This window comes from Lepeophtheirus salmonis, chromosome 8 (genome assembly GCF_016086655.4).
Source record: "Lepeophtheirus salmonis chromosome 8, UVic_Lsal_1.4, whole genome shotgun sequence".
Taxonomy (NCBI): domain Eukaryota; kingdom Metazoa; phylum Arthropoda; class Copepoda; order Siphonostomatoida; family Caligidae; genus Lepeophtheirus; species Lepeophtheirus salmonis.
Genome location: NC_052138.2, coordinates 35,477,392 through 35,498,668, shown reverse-complemented (window position 1 = coordinate 35,498,668; position 21,277 = coordinate 35,477,392). Strand labels below are relative to the sequence as shown.

At 32.8% G+C, this 21,277-nt stretch overlaps 2 long non-coding RNA genes across 4 annotated transcripts; one reads left to right on the top strand and one right to left on the bottom strand.

The window, feature by feature from the left end:
* Positions 1-252: 252 nt before the first annotated feature.
* On the bottom strand, positions 253-12,879 carry LOC121123458 (uncharacterized). 3 transcript variants are annotated; one of them, XR_011781453.1, is made up of 4 exons: positions 12,742-12,879; positions 11,009-12,671; positions 5,961-10,944; positions 253-5,892 (listed from the first exon to the last, which is right to left on the bottom strand). It is a non-coding gene; the product is annotated as an uncharacterized lncRNA (long non-coding RNA). The 3 variants fall into 3 exon arrangements; XR_011781454.1 differs by lacking the exon at positions 253-5,892 and having other exon boundaries at positions 9,002-10,730; positions 10,802-10,944; XR_011781455.1 differs by lacking the exon at positions 253-5,892 and having other exon boundaries at positions 9,002-10,959.
* A 151-nt stretch (positions 12,880-13,030) lies between these two features.
* LOC139906139 (uncharacterized) lies at positions 13,031-17,285 on the top strand. The gene is made up of 2 exons (XR_011781456.1): positions 13,031-13,508; positions 13,608-17,285. It is a non-coding gene; the product is annotated as an uncharacterized lncRNA (long non-coding RNA).
* The last annotated feature ends 3,992 nt before the right edge of the window (positions 17,286-21,277 follow it).

The following is a 21,277-nucleotide window of genomic DNA, read 5'->3' as shown; positions in this document are numbered from 1 at the left end:
CTCAAAATTTGTATGATGTAATCATTATAATCGTTCAACTGTTAAGGATGTTTTTAAACCTAATACAAAAGTCTTCCCATTGAGCAGGCTTTGTTTACGGACAACATCAAAAATAGGTGTAGTAAAAAGAATTTATTTAGTTTTCCAATAGATGACTTTAGTAATGAGTATCTGACGTTGTATAAGTGCAATCATCCTACGCTACACTTTCTTAGAAATATAAGAATGTGTACTAAAAAAAGAGAAAATACGCCATATTTAACATTTATTAAGATCTAAGATTTTTTTTTTTTTAAATAAGGAAAACAAAAATTAATAAACAGGGCAACGTCTGGAATAGAAAAATTGCTAATCACTTCTCCGTTAGTAATTATAATTAGACATGATAGATTATTCACACGAGAAAAGACTAATTGATTAACAAACAAGTATAATAAGAGGTAAGGGCTTAATTCTATCATTATTTGAACAGAAAAAAAATATTTAATGCCTTTTTATAGTAATAAATATCACAAATTTTGATTTAGAAAATTCAAAGGGAACATCAATTTATTAAGGATATATAAACAATAACGATTTATAAATCTCATATATACAGAAAGCGGGGATCAAATTGTCGGCAAAAAAATTTTCTACAAAAAACAACACAAAATATACATTTTTTAACCTGTTTATTGAAAATCAAAAGTATGACGAGCATATAGGTATAGAGTAGCCATTCATTTGATATAATCACCATTGGCATCAATAACGGCCTCAATACAGCCTCTGAACCGGCCTCAGGCTCTTCTGACCATCTCATTGTCCATGTTGCCGAATACCTCCTTGATAGACTCCATCAGGCTGGCCTTGGTGCTATGGGGATGTCTGTTGGTATGTTTCTCGACATAGCCCCAGACAAAATAGTCCAAAGGATTAAGGTCAGGAGAGTTAGGAGGCCACAAATCCTTGGTTACGACGTCATAACAGTTCTCGGTTAACCACTGCATGGAGATTTTGGACACATGGCAGGGTGCTGAGTCCTGTTGCCACACCCACAGTCCCTTATTGTTTTCTCATGGCAGCCCAGATCCCCTCGCTATGGCCTTCATGGACCTGGTAGGGTCATCCTCAACCATCTTCTTCACCTTGTCGACAAAGTCGGTGTCCCTGACCTTCCTGTCGGCGACCTCCTCCTTGGGTGCCCTCTTTATGGTGGCACCAACATCCCAGGTGTCCTCCCGCTTCTTACGGATACGCTGAACAGTCCGTAAATTCACTCCTAAGGTTGAAGCAATCGTTGAATTGGAGATTTCACCTCCATTATTAACCAATGCCTTGACTACGGCGGACCTCAAAAGCTCCTCGTTCCACTTTATCTCGTCATATGATGACGGCATGATGCTTACTGAACTACGTATCGTCAGCTGACGAGAATAGCTTTCCTATTTGGTAACCGGTTTTTTATTTGATAATGTCGTCTTCAAGTTATCAAGGTTTAAAGTAGGCGAAAATTTGATCCCCGCTCCCTGTATATTAAGGCGAAATATCCTTGAGGCAAAATAGTTTAGGGTAAAATTACCGGGCACCCATTGAGACATCGTTCTAACGATGGAATTATTATTGTATAATTGATAGAATTTGTACGTAGCTTAATAAGAGATAATTCGAATTCGACTAATCAACATTCATAACAGTGATCATGAGAAAAATTGCAAAAAAATAGACATTTGAGATCAAAATGCAGTGTACATTTTTATGTTAGTGAGATAAAGTCATGGATGATCAATTAAGACAGAAATTTTTTTATCGATTTAAAAAGGATTATATTTCAAAACAGTCAAGGACAAATCTTAAAAGAACGAACCGAAACAGGAATGCATCCCAAACCTAGATTTGACACTAATAAATACATTATACACAATGTAGATAATATTGGCGAAACTCTTTCGTCATAATTGTTACAAAAATAACACACACGCTCAAGTCTTACAACTTCACTTAAAGGAAGGGAATTCCTTTAAATAGCAGTATTACTTTAGTAAGAACTATTAACACATACCGAGGTGTGCATTAAAATCTAAACACTTTGCTTTTAAAACTTAAACAAGATATAATTTATGTATTAACAGCAGAATTTCAACAAAATTGATAGTGTAAATAGATGTGTGCCTGGGCTCTCTTAATCATTAATGTAATCCCCCCAGGCGGTGGTAGAAGCCTTGGGACCCGTTGCGGAGTCGTAAGGCCATGGCGTCCCAGTGCTGGCTGATAGTGGCTTTGAAGGTCTCGGTGTTTGGATGACAGACACTGCAGGCCTTCTCCTCAACAAGTACCCAAAAAGTGTAGCCGAGGGGGTTGGTATCCGGACTGTAGGGGGCCAAAATTGTGGAAAAATAATTTAAAAATGCCTTGCAACGGAGGAGATAGATTTTTTTCATTAATGGTGTCAAAAGTGGCCTTTCCACCCAGCTCTCGGGAGAGTCTGGTGTAAACCCTCGAGATCGCTTGCATGGCATGGAATAGAGGTGATTGTCCTGGGCTTTTTTAACTCATCTGGGTCCAATTTTGACTTACTGACGGTGTGGACGGTGGTCTTGGAGACGCCCAACTCCTTGGAGTGAGCGAATGGAAAAGTGTCCATCACATTAATTTGTCAATTTTGGTTGAAAGCTTGTACGTAAGCTAGTGAGGTCAAGTTTACATTTTTTTTTTGTAACTAATTGCTTATGCTTTAATATATATAAATGTGAATTAAACTCAATCACTCGACCTTACTTAATTATTGAATTAGTAAGTGTTTAGATTTCAATGGACCACCCGGTAATTAAATCAAGACATATTTCCAATGTTTTTTTTGAAACATTTTTAAATGAAACAAAATTTTGCAAACAAAGATTATGGTAATCCATAATATAGTATGTACTAATAGCAGACTCCTATAAAGTAGTGAACAGTAGCATTAATCCTCATGATTCATTATTATTTAAGATCTTATGATACTGATGTCTCTGTTGCTTACTTTTCATTTCCTAGCCTCTAGTGCAAATAAAAAATAGGGGAGACCGATAAGACTTTTTAGCTCAACTACTCCGAGCTTGTTTGAATTAGTCTCGTCAAAACTTTAACAATATCTAAATGAATTTTCTATTACTGCACATGGTATAAATTTGCCTGTGCGTTATACTTTCTCCTTCCATCTCGAAATTGGAGACAGCGCATAGTTGAAATTCAATCCTCACAACCTTTTAATAATAAGGTAATAACTTTGCAAAGCGAAGAATATATTATTGGATTAGAAGTAGAGGGATTTTGACTCAATGGATCAGAATTGAACGAATAAGGTTTCACTCTAGAACTAGCCTTGGAGTTTGTACAGTATATTTTTATTTATATAAGTTTATAGTAATTTTCTGTTTTTAGATTTGATAATAGGTATAGATGTTCCTCTATGTAATACCTGTAATTACAGGGGCGTCCATAGGGGGTGGTATTGAGGGACTATAGCTCCCCCAAATAAAAAGGAAGGAATTTTTAATTATTACTAGTACTTTTTTCTTGGTCAAGATGAAAAAATTTGACACAAAAAATTTAATATTTTTTGTGAATAGATATAGATTTTTGATATTTTTTTCACAAAAAAAAAAGTCCAAAGAGCCCATTCCCCTTCAAATATACATCTGTGGACGCCCCTGAATTATACTGTTATGGTTCATGGTAGATTAAAGAAAAAGTCGTAGTGCTTTGCTTAATGAGATTTTATATCCCCAGTCAAGAGATCCTCTCATAGTCTCCTCCCACAATCTGGAATACTTCTAAGAAACAAACTCAGAACGTCCTCCACATAATGAGACCTTCCATTTACATTCATGATTCTCCAAAGTGCTAATTAACCGAATACATCGAAAAAGTCGAGAACCCCCTTCCTCCTAATCTAATGATATATTTTTCGCTTTGCAAAATTATTTTCTTATCATTAAAAGGTTGTGAGGATTTAATTTCAACTATCTGCTATCGCTGTGACGTGCAAACAAAGTTATACCATGTACATACTAGTCTATTTTTTTAATCTATTTAAAGTTTTGAAAGTCAATAGTTTTTCCGCAATGCGACTCGTCAAATGTTCAACTGTCCCCGTAGCCAGAGACGGTTCGAACAGTTAGAAAAATATCGAATTTTATTAAAAGTTAATAATATTAAAATGAATAATTTTTTATGAATAAATAACTAAGTCTCTTCATGATGTTAAATTATTAAATTTGAATGTATCTGTTATTGTAAATTACAAGGGTGTAACAAGATAATTTCCTTTTATGTATGATGGGTAGCAATCATGCTGCAGAAGGAGTTACAAGGTGGGCATGGGTTCATTCTAGAGGCCAGATTCTAAAGTTTTCTTGAAGTTAGAGTTTGTTACAATAATGTATTTTAAAATAGGGAGTAACGTCCGTTCTTCATCGAAAATAAATATAGCTTAAAAATAATTTGACAGAATATCTTATAAAATTAAATTAATTCCAATTTACCTCCTGATTTTTATTGATGTGATTCATGAAAATCAGTTTATTGCTTCAATATATAATATATGATTTTTTCAATTTATTTTCATAATAAGAAGTTTGCAAAATATTTAAACGCAAATAAATCTATCGAGAAGGATGTTAAAGAGTTAAAAGTGAAACCATCAGATCTGGTGTCATGCAATAATTTTAAATTGGTGCAGTTTATCCAAATTCAGTAATAAAAACTGGATTTATTCTGGAAAAACAAACATTTTTAAGAGTTTTGCAAAATCGCGAATTACTACTTATCTAATCTACAACTCTACAACTATAAAAATAAGAAATGTTGTCAATTAAATGTTGCATCTATTTTTTAAATATTTATCCCTCTGAAAACTCACAATGAAAAGTAATTTAAAGAGAAATGAAAAAAATTACTAGGTATTTAAATACCAAAGTTGGATTTTTTCACTGTATAGACTATCTGATATGATTTTCAAAACTGTGTAAAACAAAACTTCAAATATGCAACAAAAATAAAACTTTTCTAATTTATAAAACTTGTTTTTATTGCCTTTTAAGAAAAGGAAGTTATGTTGCCGAGCTCTGTATATGCAATAATAATTGATTTAATTTATATTATATTCGTATATCACAAAAAATTTCAAATTCAATATTGTCCTTTTAAACCTGTTTTATTTAATAGACAATAAAACATCATCAAAATCATACTTTAATGGAAGTTATGAACAATTTATCGTCGGAATTTCATCCCTTTTTTTCGTACTGTTCATGTTATAACCTACACCAAAATCTGTGATCTAATATGATATTTCAATAAAACCACACAACTTTTTTACACATCAAGAGAATTGAATGAAATTTATAGGAATTACAAAGTATAGTATTGTGCTAAATATCTTATTTTTAAATAGCGGAAATTGAAAAAAAAAAAAAATAGTGATTAAACAAAGTACTTTCATAATGCGAAGAAGTAAAGCTAACGTCGGATTCCCATTTGTACATTTCGCATTATTAAATTAAATAGAAAATTTGCGAGATACTAAATAAGTAAAAGTTTTCACAACCATTATACCAGATATTTAATCCATTGAACCAAATTTATAGTTTCCAAGGCAATCTTTAGATAATTTATTTTTCAGGGAATGATGCAATTATACAAAGCAAGGTATTAAAAAAAGAAACTAGGTAAAAGATTGAAAATGTATCTACATTAAATATAAATAACGTCAAATTGATTTCTCCCATTTAAGTATTTGAAAATCCAGTGTTTCTAAGGGGATCCCCAAACCACTTACAAACACGTCTCCTACAAGTTTTTTTTTTTTTTTCCGCCGTAAATAGGGATTTCGTAACTTCTTTTGAGGCCATATTCCGCCTAAAATCCATACTTCACGTGAAGTGTAATTTTACAAATTAATTAAGAAGAATAAATATAAAGATCGTGACACTTATTACGTGTTTTCTTTTCTAATGTAAAGACAAATAAATGCCAAGGAGTCCAGTTAAACAGTAGCACACCACCATTAATCTCTCACTAGTCTCAAATGTTTCCAAATTTTTTCTTTATTATTACATGATTACATGTTGTGTGTTCCTTTCTTTTTCTTTTTAATAGTTGATCTGTTTGTTTGGGGTGGGGGCAGAGATGAGAGAAAAGGGGAATCAAGAGAAGGAAAAAAATGAATGAAACTACCATTTTAGTAACTTAAATTTTCTTAACTTTTATACACGTTTAGAAGCTTTTCAGTGAAAATATGAATGAATTTATAAAAATCCCTTTATTATAATTTAATTTCTACGTGTATTTAATTATTATTTGATAATAATTATGTTCGTCTCTAGTAATAAAAAATAAAAAAACAATGCAAGGAAAAATGCAGAGCTTGTTTCAACTCTCCCCACTGCACTGAGCTATACAATGTGTTCCCGCTATCCTCACGGAGTGTGTATGGAATTTTTTATAACATTATATGAACGATAGTTAAATAATCTATAATTCAAATGATTATAGGAAAAACACAGAAAAATGATTATATTACAAAAATAATGGTCCTAAAAAAACTACATTTCCCCCCAAAAAAACAGTTTTTATCGAATATATCAAAGAAAAGTTTGTCAAAAATGATTTATTTTTAACCATAACAATCTACATCAGGATATACAATGTAAATTTGATGGCTGTAGTTTTTGTGATGTTTGAGTAGAATGGGAGAGTTGCAACTCCTCCCAAACTCCCCTACAAAATATTTCATCAGTACTGTACATTACACATACTACTATTAGTATCTAAGACAAATGCATCATCCTACTGCGCCCTCTATAGAAAAATTATTGGCATCGTGACAAATTACGATTACATACTTGGGTTTGACTATACACATACTTAATATTGTACGTACACAATAAATGTACATTTTGAAATCTTTATTGAATGATGAGGGCCTTGACTCATCAATTAAGAAATAATAATATATATATTTAACATTATGCACTGATGATTATATTTTTATATAATTTACGTATTAATATTATATATTTTAGAAATATTCATTCCAAATTTGTTATTGTAAACAATTTCATTTAATACTAGAACTAGGCTGATATGGGCTATACCAGGGATTTAAATTACTCCAAAATTTAGTAAAACTTGTCAATAGACTATATTTGAAGTTCTTCCTTCCCATTGACCATTATAATTTGCAATATGATCCACCTTCCACCATAGTGAAGATACGTAATAAAACTAACTCTCTCCTCCTCCTCGTATTCCCTTTTTTTTATAGGTATGTTTTAAAAACGTAGAGGGCGACACTATAAACAATTCACAGTTGGATTAAGTAGTTCTACCATATAATTATTTTTCAAAATAGATATTCAGTGAATGTCATATTATTAAGTCACTCCTTTCCTTATATTTTTCGACTTCCGAGCCTCTCTGGTTGATTTGAAGAATATTTAAAATATCTGAAGTAAACTATAGCCTTTTATCTATTAAGTGGCCAAATTTTATCATACTATACTGGATTACAATAGTCAAAATGCCAGCTACGAGACCAGTTTTCAAATTCATCTACCTGATATGTTTTATATGTTTCGACTTCCGAGTCTCTTTGGCTGATCTGAGGAATATTTCAATATATCTGGGGGAAATTATAAGTATCTTAGTTATTAAGTGGTCAAATTTTATCATGCTATACCGAATTGCAATAATCTTAATGTCAACTGCATGATAAATTATTTAGTATTAATAAGTATGCGTTGTTATATTTGTTAAGACATCTAGTGTTCAAATAGACTAAACAATCAAATACTCTTGAGAAGTATGAAGATGGCGGATGATAAAAGTTTCTAACTTTTTGCCATGAAAAAATTGCAATTAGACCGCCTATATCCAACCAGGTAAGGTAATTATTCCATCCTTAAAGTTTTCACCTAAAATTTCTTTATAGTTATTATATAAAAAATATGAAACTATTTTTTTCCTATTATACTTACAAAATACGTTCTCCCTTATTCCGTTTGTACAATAATTCGTTTTCTGGATTTTAATTTCTTTGGTGCATTTTTTAATCGACAACTTTTTAAATTTTTTAAAACTGTATTTGAGACACGGGGAATCGATCATGTTCTTTTAAAAATCAATTATCATCTGAGAATCATCAAAAAAACCAACTTACCCTCCAGAACCTAGAAATCTAGTCTGATCAGAATAAAACATAGCCCATGGTGTGTAACTCAGAATTCTGAACAACATTTATATTAACTTATAAAGTCTGTATCAGTCTCCGATATGAAATAAATACACTATGTTTTTTTATCAGGGAAAATACAACTATAATATTATATTATAGTAGATTTATTAAGGATGTGAGTCTGTTTTCTCGGAGATGAATGTGGTAAGAAACAAATATCGTACTAAACTTACTCATGAGCACTTAGAACAGATCATGAGGATTGTCACAACCAGCTAACTTTAAAAGGATAGCTGAGGATTTTAATGTACCACTCGGTATTAAGGTTCTTCTCTCTATAGTAGTAATACATTTTCGCCCTCCAAAATATTTTATCAGTCGGCTGATGGTGACAAGGTTTTTAATTCAGTAGTTTGAATCTGTTTTGAGGAATACAGTTACAATACATCTATTAACTTGATACGTTACATTAAAATAATGAATTGCAATAAATCTGAGTACATATTCGAACAATTAAAAAATATGTGATTGGAAAAATGATTCCATCGCCCGTTGAAGTAGGATAAACTGTTTAAGGAAAATTAAAAAGTTTATAGCTCCAAAACTTCTTCTAGTTGTAGTGTTTATTAGCTTAATAAAGTAATTTTTTTCTAGAATTATAGGGCTTGAATGGTTCTCGGATGTTATTTCTCTGGAAAGTTTCGCCTTGCGGAAGTTATATATTATAGCACAAATGTATCTTCCACATATAATTTAAGGTTTAATATGAGTCTCCCCCCCCCACTTCAAGTCATTTATAATACATTTTTGCATTCATTACTGTAAAATGAGTGCTTTTAATTCAATTTTAAAATATCAAATATCAAACATAAATATTGTACCTTCTTATAATGAGTTCGAACCGAAAAGAGGAATAAACTATATATATAAACACAATAAAACATCATGAGATGAAGCCTTATCATATAGCCAAGAAGCTCACTGATTGGGAGGCCTTTCGGGAAGGACACTTACCAATAAGGAGCACAACAGATCTGCTACCAGGAATTGCATCATGAACTTCTATCACCATCAGTGAACAGCACAATAACTCAGGCTGCTCCACAGGGCCTCTACAACAGATGTTAGATCCGGTTGTACAATTTCTACGTGCTATAGCTGAAGCAAGGTTTCTTCATGGTTTTAAAAAGTAATAGTCCAGTAAGTCCTTGGGCCTCCTCTTGTCGCTCAAGCAGGCTGCGCCTCTTTTAGGACGAGAAGATCACTGTAGAAGACAAGGTGTCTCATGAACGACAGGTGGCTTGCGGAGGATCCTGAGGGAGTGCTTCACATAGACAAAACTAAGTAACTGGCATCTGTGCACGTCCTGTTTGTTTTCATCCAGGTGGGGGTGAGGTGCGTGTCAAGCCACACATCAAGCTAGGAATGTAGAGCCTCTGGACTCCTACATCTGCAGCTTGACTAAGAGATCCCAACAAGAGTCCTTACCTTAACGTGGGCTCCCTGAGACAACACAACCAATCTTCCTCTCTTCACCTATTTTGGACAATCAATATATTTTTAAAATGCGTCATGTAGGATTTAAATTCAAACACATCTTTTCATTCCATCGTTAGGTCTTGAAATGAATGTAATTGCATCGTTTACATTGGACTCCTATTAGGAAAATGTATTGACTTTGGCATTTTTTGTCGTATATTATGGATTTTTATTTACTCAATTGCCGTTATGTTTATAAATAAAATAATTTATTTTTATGCTTGTTTTGATTAGTTTGTAGAATCCAGTTATAAAATCGTCTAAATGGAACTCGTATTATGATCTTTAAAAAAAAATATGTTTAACTATAGCTAGTTCGAGTCACTGTAAGTGTCTTAATGAATAAGATGGATCCTTCTGTTAAAACCGTAACAAACTTTGTTTTCATTTTCATTGCTCTACAACTGCAAGTGTAGGTATTATCTTTTCATTCGTCAACTATTATTAAAGTTTGTACATTTTCCTCATCCCTCTTCTGATGAATTTTTGTAGCATTTTGACTTACATATTCTTTATAATATATTTTTCTATTTATATGTCCTCTCTACTTGTTTTTTCTTGTGTAAAGATTAATTTTTCAATTTATTATGGTAAATATTTTGTAGAATATAAATATTTATCGAGAAATTTAAAAAAATCACTAATATGGAAAAAATAATTAGCCCCCCTAATCAATTTAAGTATTGTTTTTTTGATTTTTTAAATTTTATAATTTCTTCTATAAAAACGGTGTCATTTAGGGAAAAAAAACATTTCAAGTATTTTTTTGGTTTTTTTAAGGTTATCGGGAAGGATTTCGGTTGCCCAATCTAAGCAATAGCAATAACTATCTTAGGGGAGATCGGTATCCGAAAAGAGGACTTCCATGATTCCTCCTCCTTCGATCCGGCACTGATGGTTCATTTACAAAGGTTATGCAAAATAAAAAACATAAGAAATGTAATTTATATTAAATTCTAACGAGGTATTATTCGTCTGAGTCCAAAATCTTGGTCTTAGTTGTAAAAGAAAGAATAATTCTGGTTAATATAGTAAAAATCCTTGACAGGTTTATGGAGCTTTTACCAAGTACAACCATGTATACATATATAAAATTCCTTGCAGCATACTCAAAAATGTCCCAGTTACGTTATCCAATGGCCACTGGAGGCTTAGAGCTAAGGTTGACCCTGATTTTAATCTGTCCTGAGATATGATGACCCAGAAAGCTGAAAGAAGGTAACCTTGATTTATTCGCAAAATATTATAAATAGAATATCTTATATTTCTTACCAGGTAAGGGTCAAAGGGATTTTGATGATGATCGTTGCAAGTCTAACCTATTTAGTTTAAACATTTTGAGCCAAAAAGTTAATGACAAGCAATAAATTATTACAAATACTCCCAGTATATGTAACAACTTCTTGTTGTAAAACTAAGTATGTTCATTCAAATTTATTTGTTTGTGTTCCTTCTTCCTCTTTTCCCTCAGCTAAAGTACACCGGTAAAAAAATGGTTCGAACTCATTATTTTAAGAATTAACATTTACCAGGTATGTGCCTATGAAATGAGACTTTTTTTTTAAATTTTGAAGGTTTATAGTGAAAAAATGGTTACAAATTTAATTTTCAAAGTATGCGCTTTCGCTAGTCGCACATTTTCCCCATTTTTCAGGTCATTTATGGATACTTATCCAAAAAAAACTTGTTCCTCTTTGGCTGCAAACCAGCCATGGGTCCATTTATGGCTTCAGCGTGAGAATCACAGCGTAAATCAATGAATGCGTGGCCCATCGATGCAAACAAATTATAATCGGAAGGCACCAGGTCTGGTAACTAAGCCGCATGAGCAAGACGTTCCCAATTGTACGATTCAACAAGCTAGTGGGTGGATATAGAGCGTTGCAGTGGTGCGTTGTTATCTAGGAAAATTACTTCGTGTTGCCAGGCTTCATGTTTTGGGTGTTTTTGGAATATAACATGGTTCCAATCGGCCAATTGTTTTTGGTAACAATCACCATTAACTGTTCTTGCGTTTGGCCATCATCATTATCGAGCAATACCTGCAATTCAGCGTCTTCAAACTTTTTCGGTGGCCGGCCTTGCTCCTTATTTCTCACATCTAAATCACCACTTTGGAATTTTTCGAACCACCTGAAGCACTGTACTCTGCTTAGAGCATGTCCACTTTATCCTTTCTCAAGCATTTGATGGTCTTGAGAAGAGTTTTTCTTCAATTGGTAACAGAAAATCAATTATGTACGCACATCCTAGTTTGTAGGTACAAAATTAGACATTTTTACGAGCAAAAAAGTGTGTTGTTGAATGAAACTATACAAGCAATGAATTAAATATTGATGACACATGTCAAAATAAGCATTTCGATTTTTGGACCGGTTTATAATGTCTAACTAGCGACACCTAGGGACCAATAGCCAATAATCTCATTTCATAGGCTTAATTTCATAATTAATTACAAAGGACTTCAAGTAAAGGAACATCTTAAATTATGGAAGATACATACATATATTGCTATAATATATGTATGAGAGTGAAAAATCCCAGTACTAAACTGCATAGAGCGTAACTTCCGGTCACCGGCAGGAACATTGCATAATCGATTGTGAGTAACTATTAAGTAAATAGCACATAGTTGTATTAAGCCTTACCAGACTGGTCGGGGAAGTAGCTGAGTGAGCATTGTTATGACTTCATTGGGACGTAAATATGTCCTCCAGGAGTCCATATCTTAAACCAATCGATTATTTTGTCTAACGCAAAACTAAATATAACATTGTTTCTATCAAGGAGACAATGCCCAACATGCCAAAAAAGAACCTTGTCAGCGCTTGCTCCTCGTTTCCACGTCGGGATCCCGGCCTAGACTCATGACGTAGGTGTATCCCCTTTTTCAACATCCACATGTACAATTCAAGGAAATTTTAGAATAAATCTGCTAAAAAATGTGGGATCAGTGAAAATTTAATGATTTTTGAAAAATGTGCCGATTAGACCTTAACACTTACATAAAAAAATCCAAATACCAATTCCAGTGCAAATTCTAGTAAGAATACCCGATTCCAATTCTACATCCGACTCCGACATTTTTTTTAACACTGCTAACAATACTGGAGTATTTTACATAGTTTATCTAAAACAATCACAGATTAGAGCGTTATAAGTACTCTTGCGCACTTGTAGGTCGGCCAATGTTAAAGCACTACTAGCAAGCCGAACGGGTATGCTATTTAGGAGCTCATCACATATAAAGATTAAATATGTATGTATATAATATTAGCACTATACCTTTATATAGTATATATTTGTATTATTATCAATAGAATCGTCTATGAATAGAAACGTCGTAAGTTGATAGCTCTATCATTATCTTCGAAATAAGGCGAATGTAGCTTGTCAAGTTGCAGCACTTAAGAACTTTATGGGAGGAGTGGAGTCCCTAACATCGGAGGAAAGAACCGAGGATATGATGAAAAAAGTAAAATTCATCATCTCCAAAGTTAAGGATGCCTTACAATAAATGGTGACGATACTCAACTATGAGTTGGAATGGGAAGCAGATGGAGCTAAGACTGAGGAGATTATTCTTAAAGATGTCACTGAAACAGTCGAGAAATTAAGGCTTTCAGCCCTAAAACTCTCCAAAAATTCCATAAAACCAAAAGAAAGCAACCCTCCTCCCGTCCAAGAAGTCAAAACTGCAAAAATAAATAACAATTTGATGCCAGAAAGACTCACGAGTGAAATGACAGTGGTGGAATTCAGATCATGGCGGGTAAGTTTCGAGCTCTACTATTTCACAAATAAGATGGGACAAATGAGCAAAGTGGTGCAACATGAATTTATACAAAGTTGTCTATATTTAAAATTACAGAGTATATTATCATTCACAACAACTCCAAACACTCCAAAGCATCGAAGGATATTTAGATAAAATATACAACAATTTTCTTCAGGCAATTCCCATCCTAACGCGACAGTATGTCTTCTTCCAATGTTATCAAACGCAGGGAGAAAAGGTATCAAACTGGCATAACCATCTTAGACTACAGGGACAAGAAGCAGAGCTCATCACTATAGATGAAGACTATTTGTATACCCTATGCTTGATCACGGGTACAAATAATAGACGTCTACACAAAGAGTTTCTCCATAAAAGTGAGCCAAAACATGAGAAGCTTATCTAGATAGCCCTGATTCGGGAGTGGCCTTCATCTATGGAGGAAAAGATGAAAGATGTTGCAACTCTCTGTCTACTTCCAAAGATCGACAACGGCAACAACAAAATTAGACCACAAACAAGGAGCATCATCATCCACCGGAACCTAAACGTAAATGTTATAGATGTGGGGAGTCAAATACATCACATCGACCTTTTAAATGTTCTGCAAAAAATGAGACGCGTAAAAAATGCAAAAAGAAGGGGTATTTAGAGACAATATGCTTACATAATGAAGAATCGTCATAGAGGAACAAGGCTAAGCCAATCAAAACGTTGATAATCCGATTGAAAACTTTATCAATCGATCACGTCCCTCCATATCTTGAGGTTGAAGTATATCCAAGGTTAGACCAACCTTTTACCATGAAAACTCTGCCTGATATAGGAGCTACTGAGTGTTTCATTTCTCACAACTTGGTATTGGAGTACAACATCGAAATAAACTCAACTAAAAGACTCTAAATCAAAGCAGGAAAACATTCAAGCTTGAAATGCATAGGCACCATCTATCTTCGTATCAAAAGTTTCCGAAACAGACATCATAGTATACGTTACTCCAAATCTGCAAGATGAATTAATTGTTTCATAGCATGTTCTACAAAAATTGAGGATTATACCTTAATCTTTTCCTCAAATCATTCAAATCTCTGCAAATGGATCTATCATCTGTAAGGCAGTATTGAGGAAGGGGGATACATCTTTCCAAAATATAAAAAGGAAAGTATCGGGAATATCAAAGAATATCAAACAGTTGATATTAAGCTGTAATTCATACTAAGAGCTATCCCCTTCATTAAATCTACACTCATTCAAACATTCTTCAGCGTCAAGGCCATTCGGATCCATGTCTTCGAACCTAATCGAGGTCAACGAGAAAACGTATATCGTCGTCGTGGCCCCTCATAAGTCAATTTCGAAAGACTTTAACCAAGTCAGTCACTGATATCATGTTCACGTGGTTTGAAGATGGGGACTTCCAATGCATATTCGAACTGACGGTGAACCATAATTCCGGAAGGAATTCGGGGACCCCTGAAAAGATGTAGGCATTAAACACGAGCTTGCATCCTGAGTAATAACCCAATCCAATGACATGTAGAGGTTACCGTCAAATCCATGAAAATGATCCTCAAAAAATCTAATGACTGGGCTTCATTTCGTTCATGACTCCTGGATAGAGAAATACACCCAGATCTGATGGAATGAGTCCAGCTTAACGGATATTTGGCTACCGCCAAAGAACTTGGGTCCCAGCATTGCCCATTGTCTAAACTCGCTTATCCCCATCCGACTTTGAGAGGACGGGGGGGGGAAGAAGAGAGAGAAATACCTCTCATCCAAAAAATACTACGATCGAACCTCTAAAAAGCGTAACCCTTTTATTCATAGAGATCACGTCAGGATCCAAAATACAAAGACAAAGATGTGGGACACACGTGGAGTAATTACAAACACTCAGGAAGATGGAAGATCCTACTTTGTTGATGTAGAAGGAAATAAAATTACGTACGTATCTACCAGAATGTCCTTAAAAACGACTTACATAATATTAGTATTACATAATTATCCGTCAGTGTTGTCTATTAATGTTTTGGGAAGTGTAAAGTGTATTAATATTATGAATTAGTAATGTTAATATATTAGGGTATTTGTTGTCTTGGGGAAGGGAGATGTGAGGTTATCACATGGAAAGATTAAACCTGTATGTATATAATATTAGAATGTACATTTATATTGAGTATATTTGTATTGGTATTAATAGAATCGTCTATCAATAGGAGCATCGTAAACTCAACACCATTATTGTACAGTTTTGGCAGTAAATTCCAAAAATAAATTTTACAGTGCTTAGAACATGATTTGATGTTTGCTCACGCTCAGCCTGTATACAATTTATTTCTTCCTCAGTTTTTGAGCATTTTCTTATCATAAATAATTGTATTAGGATAATTTACCTAATTATAAGACTATATAATCACAGTATCATTTGATGTTACTATTATATAAGCATAAATAAGAAGCATTTGGAAATCAAAATGAATGGATCTAATTAAATCAAAGAATGTGTCGTTAGCAACGTAAGAATTGCACTTCGTCTTCTTGCATTGAAATAAGCTCGAAGGAGATAAGACAATGCACTTATTCACAAATATATTACTTAGAATGCACATTTTTAATCATAAACCACCAAACTATTCATTTATCACATAATATTAACTTCTAGAGGAATCTAAACCATTTGTACATTAAAAGGTTTCATGAACATAGAACACAAAAATTTGATCAATCACAGATCTAGTGTTAACAAAAGGTGCATTTTTAAAAATAAGACTCTAATTAAAATACCAGGTGTTGTACCAGGCATTGCCGGGAGTCATTATCCGTCGAGAAACAGATACATTTTGCTTCATTTATATAGAAGACAACTGCCCAAGAAATCCTCAGAGTTACTCTCCGTTTTTCACGAGCACACTCACACGTAGTTACTCAATACTTAGATGTTCTTTCCTCTAGAATGACAGAATAATAAGCATAAATAATAGCTTAATATTTTTTTTCTAATATGATGGGATGAGCCAGGGAATCATTTAGTCGCTAGAGCGCTCACTAGCTATGCTTTACCTACACACGCTCTTTGCTATACCTTATCTAAAGTAACATGCATTATTTTATATATAAGGTGTAGTAAAATGACCTCTATTGTTTTAATTGATTTTTATTTTGTAATATTTTTTCCATGAATGTCTTTAGCAATCAATGCTTAAATAAAGGTCAGATTTGACTATTTCCATATTTTATCCACATTGTCGACAATTGCCCTTCTATTTATAAAATAAAAGCTCATTGAACAGAATCGATGAATCCAAAGTTACGTGTAATTAGCTTTTACAGTATAAGAACAATAAATACTAATCACATTTACAGTCGCCTGGCCTGCGTTTTCCCCTTTATTGAAGAAAAATATCCCGTATTTTCTCTTTCCCAGTGTCTCTAACAATAGTATGTCAAACAATCACAAAACTGTCAAAAAGTTTTTTTAGTACGAAATCTTATCTTTATAACCCCTCAAACCAATTATTATAAATTTTACACTTTTTTTAATATGAGCCCTTTGTTAAAAATGACTCCTCCTCCGTATCAAATAAAACATTTTTTTATTATGTAATGAAGGAATTTATTTTACTAATAATAGGCTTAGATTCGTGAAAATGTAAAAGTTTAGATTTTTTCAAAAATTAGGGCCCATTTGTTATCAAAATTGAAATCTCAATGTTAATATTGAGACAAATAGATAAATATTAAAATACACGATATATTTAACATGATAAAGAGTTTTATTTTAATGTTCCTTTAATTCATTAGATGGAGTTGCATTGATTAAGTATAAGTAAATATTAAAGTATTACAACTTCTCCATCTGTCCCAGGAATCTTTTTTGAAATAAATGAATACATAATGTATATTTCCTTCCCAATGAACGACCAAGACACGAACGTACGGATAACTGCGTTGTCCATAGACTTTGATAACTAATGCACATTCATTTTTATATATTAACGGAGTATATTCTAAGCCAAATGATTATGAAAAATGAGCGCGACAAGAGGATCAACTTACTTGTTTAATTTAAAACTTGTCTATTTAATAGAAAAAATAAACTAATATGCTTTTCTTGGAGTAGAAATTTATGAAAAAAAAAGTTTATGCTGACTATAATAATATCTCCATAAATGATTATTTAGACATTGAATTAGAAAAAATACATTAAAGTGAGCTTAAGACTTTTTGAGCGCTTTCAAAAAAATATGGCCTGGAAATTAATATAGAAAAGACAAATTTGTTCAGTATTAGGTACAAGGATGTTATAGCTCAAAATGTTGCTAGTTGTACCAATGTTGATTCTATCAAACAATTGGGAATTTTGTTAACGAAAAATGGACATGACTCAACATGCCTCGAGAAAAAAGATAAAAATGAGCGGAAGAAGAATAAAATACATTTTGACTGCAGGTAAACGTGGTTATTTAGCCTGGAATTTTTATGACATATACATTTGATTTAATTTGTAAATATAAAATGAAAAACTCGCAACTGTACAAGCGAATTAGTTCGGTCCAATGACAATATTATTTTCAGACCTGCAAAAAATTAGTTGTAGGCTTTAATGACCTCAAAGATCTAATTTTCCTCATAATACAACTTATTTAAGACATAAGTTTTTACTACAGTTTATGCTAAAGATTAATGTCTACATGTTAATCAATATAGTATGTACCGAGTTGTTTAAAATCTGAACACTTTGAATTTTAAACATCAACAAGATATCATTTTTTAATTAACAATATAATTTCAACAAAATTAATACTGATAAATAGATATGTGTCTAAGCTCATTAAAACTCTTATGCGGCAATGATTTTAAACCGAGTCACTACTGCAGATGTATGCCTCTGACATGGTGTACCAGTCTTAGTGGCTTTTTTCAATGTTTGGACACGGACTCGCACACAAAATTAAGTATCATAGGCCAAAAAGTCTTGGTACGAAGGAGAGGGTTTTTTATTTATTACTGTCAAAAGCGGCCTCTCCATCACGGCCTTTTATCCCAATATCTGTTTGTGCATTCTGGGAAAAGATATTTCTTGCATGGAATGGACTTGAGTGGATTGGCCTGTGCTGTTTTCTTTAACTTCCAGTTAATGGTGTTTCTTATTTTTCATTTTGTTGAAATGTCGCGGTCACCGGATCAAAATCCGTTCCTATTGATACAAAAAATAATCAGGAAAGTTTCATCGAAATTAAAAAATATTTAGAGGTAGGTCAACGGCTTCAAAGTTTTAAAAATTACCATTTTTTCAAAAAAATTTACTTCTTCCTCGATTATCGTGAAAACAATACAGTGCAGTTTTTTAAAGTTTTAAAAAACTGGCGTAGTTTACTCTAAGATATATTACTTCATTCTGAGAGGAAAATATTTATAATATGAAACAATACAAGATTGAAGACGTGCGATTGATAAAATTAATAATTTTACAGGAACGAATCCCAAAAATGTGGCAAATGATAGACAAAACTTCGATGGATTCCCAAAAACAAATGATAGAGGCGTGGAACTGTAAAAATACACACTGAAGATATACGGAAAAATTATCAATTTTGTCAACGATCATCTTCACACTAGTATAATTCCAATAATATTTGATTAGGTAATTAAATGAACAAGGATTTGGGATATTTGTATCTTTATTGGACGAATATATTTGGCACCTACAGTCTCAGATGCTCTATTTAATTATTTGAATTTGCTAAATGGTTATTTTGAATCAATATTCTAATTTCAAAAAGGAAATTTTTCCCATTGACATATTTTTCTTATTTTAATTAGTCAATACGAAAAAATAAAAACGGAGCCGAAAAACCAGACCGAACTTCTGTACATAATTATCTATAAGAATAAAAGACTTTCGGTCCATTGACAATTCCCAACGGATTTTCAGATCAATTATGCGCAACACTGATTATAAGTCAGATAATTGATGCCTAAAGTAGACCGCTTGCTTGATCTAATTTTCCTCATAATACTTAAACTTATTTATTTAAGACATAAGTTTATACCAAAAAAACAGTTTAATGCTAATACATTTTCTGATTCATGTCTACATGTTAGTATCAATATAGTATGCACTTTTATGAGTTGTCTTATTTGAAATCTGAATCAAATATTACCCATATAAAACATTTAAATATCTTATAGTAAAAAAAAATTATAGAATATAAAAATCTGTATCTTAAATTGTTTGCATGATAGTTGAAGAAGAAGAAAAAATATAAAAGTAATATTTTTTTTTTTTTTTGCAATTTTTAAACTTTGAGGCCATTGAGCTGCCATTAAACATTTTTCAATTTCACTGAAACTTTCCCGATTGTATTTTTTATCAATAAGAACGGATTTTGATCCTAAGGCCTGAGCATTTCAACAAAAGGAAAAATATGAAACACATTACTCCAGGTAGAGCTTGGCCTTTTTAACAAAGCCCTTCTTTCTCTCCAACGTTTTGGACTTGCTGACGACGTAGACGATGGTTTTGAAGACGCTCAGTCCCAGTTCCTTCATTTCAACGGTTTCGGTCTCGTTTCAGCTATATTTGTCTCAGTTCAGGTCTCCGGTTTTTAATACATGCTCAGTTTGGTAACAGGTACTTAAAACAAGGGGTATCACTATAAAACTCGGGTCAAGGAAATGATATTCCATACACAAAGGACGGCAGCTACCTTATACGCAGAGTGCGTAATACCCGAAGTTCCAACAGGGGACAGAAAACTAGTATTAAGGGGGCCTCAGTTTAATATATATTAGTGTGGAGGGAGCTTTGCATAGTGAAGTTTGGGAAACCCTGCCTTAAGAAATATTATAGCTATCATATTATATAGTCCTGACAGGCATAGTAGCGGACCTGGATCTACCCCACCCCTTCCCTCTTGTATTTACACTGTCTTGTGTCTAAAACCCCTTTTCCAGATCCATAAGAAGCCCTTATTTTTTTGGAACTCACATACAACTGTATAACCCTGGCAATGTAAAAAAAAATCATAAGAAAATGGTTCTGTGAAAAAAAACAACGGTTGACTTGAAGTTTTTACATTTACACAATGTTAAATATAATTTAATTAACTCATAACAGTTTATATTTGACTCCCTCAACCTTCCCCTCTTTAATAAAAGAAAGAAGAACGCCCTAAAACTAAATGTGAGTTAGTAAAAGTATCTCCAATTGTAACACTATTCATCATTTAGTAGTAGGGAATTACTCAGAGCTTAACAATGACCAGGTCAAATTCAACCATTTAATGTTCACAACATTTACACTTATAAGGGGTAAGATAAATTGAAAATCAGCATTTGACAAAAAAAAATGATGATTTGGGGATCCATTGAGAAAAATTAATTGCTTTCTTCTTATAAATATACTATTTTGGCATTTTTACAAATCAAAATAGTTTAACAAGTGTACCTTTCTAAATGTAGCTATTTAGAAATAACAGTTACCTGAATGTGCCCTTTTAATAAAAGTTTGACCACTCTTGTGTTAATCCCTTCTTGTTTTCAAAAGATAAACAGGTCATAATTTAATTTTATTTCAAGGGGAGGGATAATGGTTTAAGTAAAAAGTTCTGAGCTTTTTCTCCGTTTTATTTTGACAATAAAAATAACACATTTAGAATTATCCGATTTAGATGATTTCAAACGGGTTAAACGGCTCACATGACGGTCCAACACGACTATTCCCATTACTTTATCGACATTTTCAAGGTCCATATTAC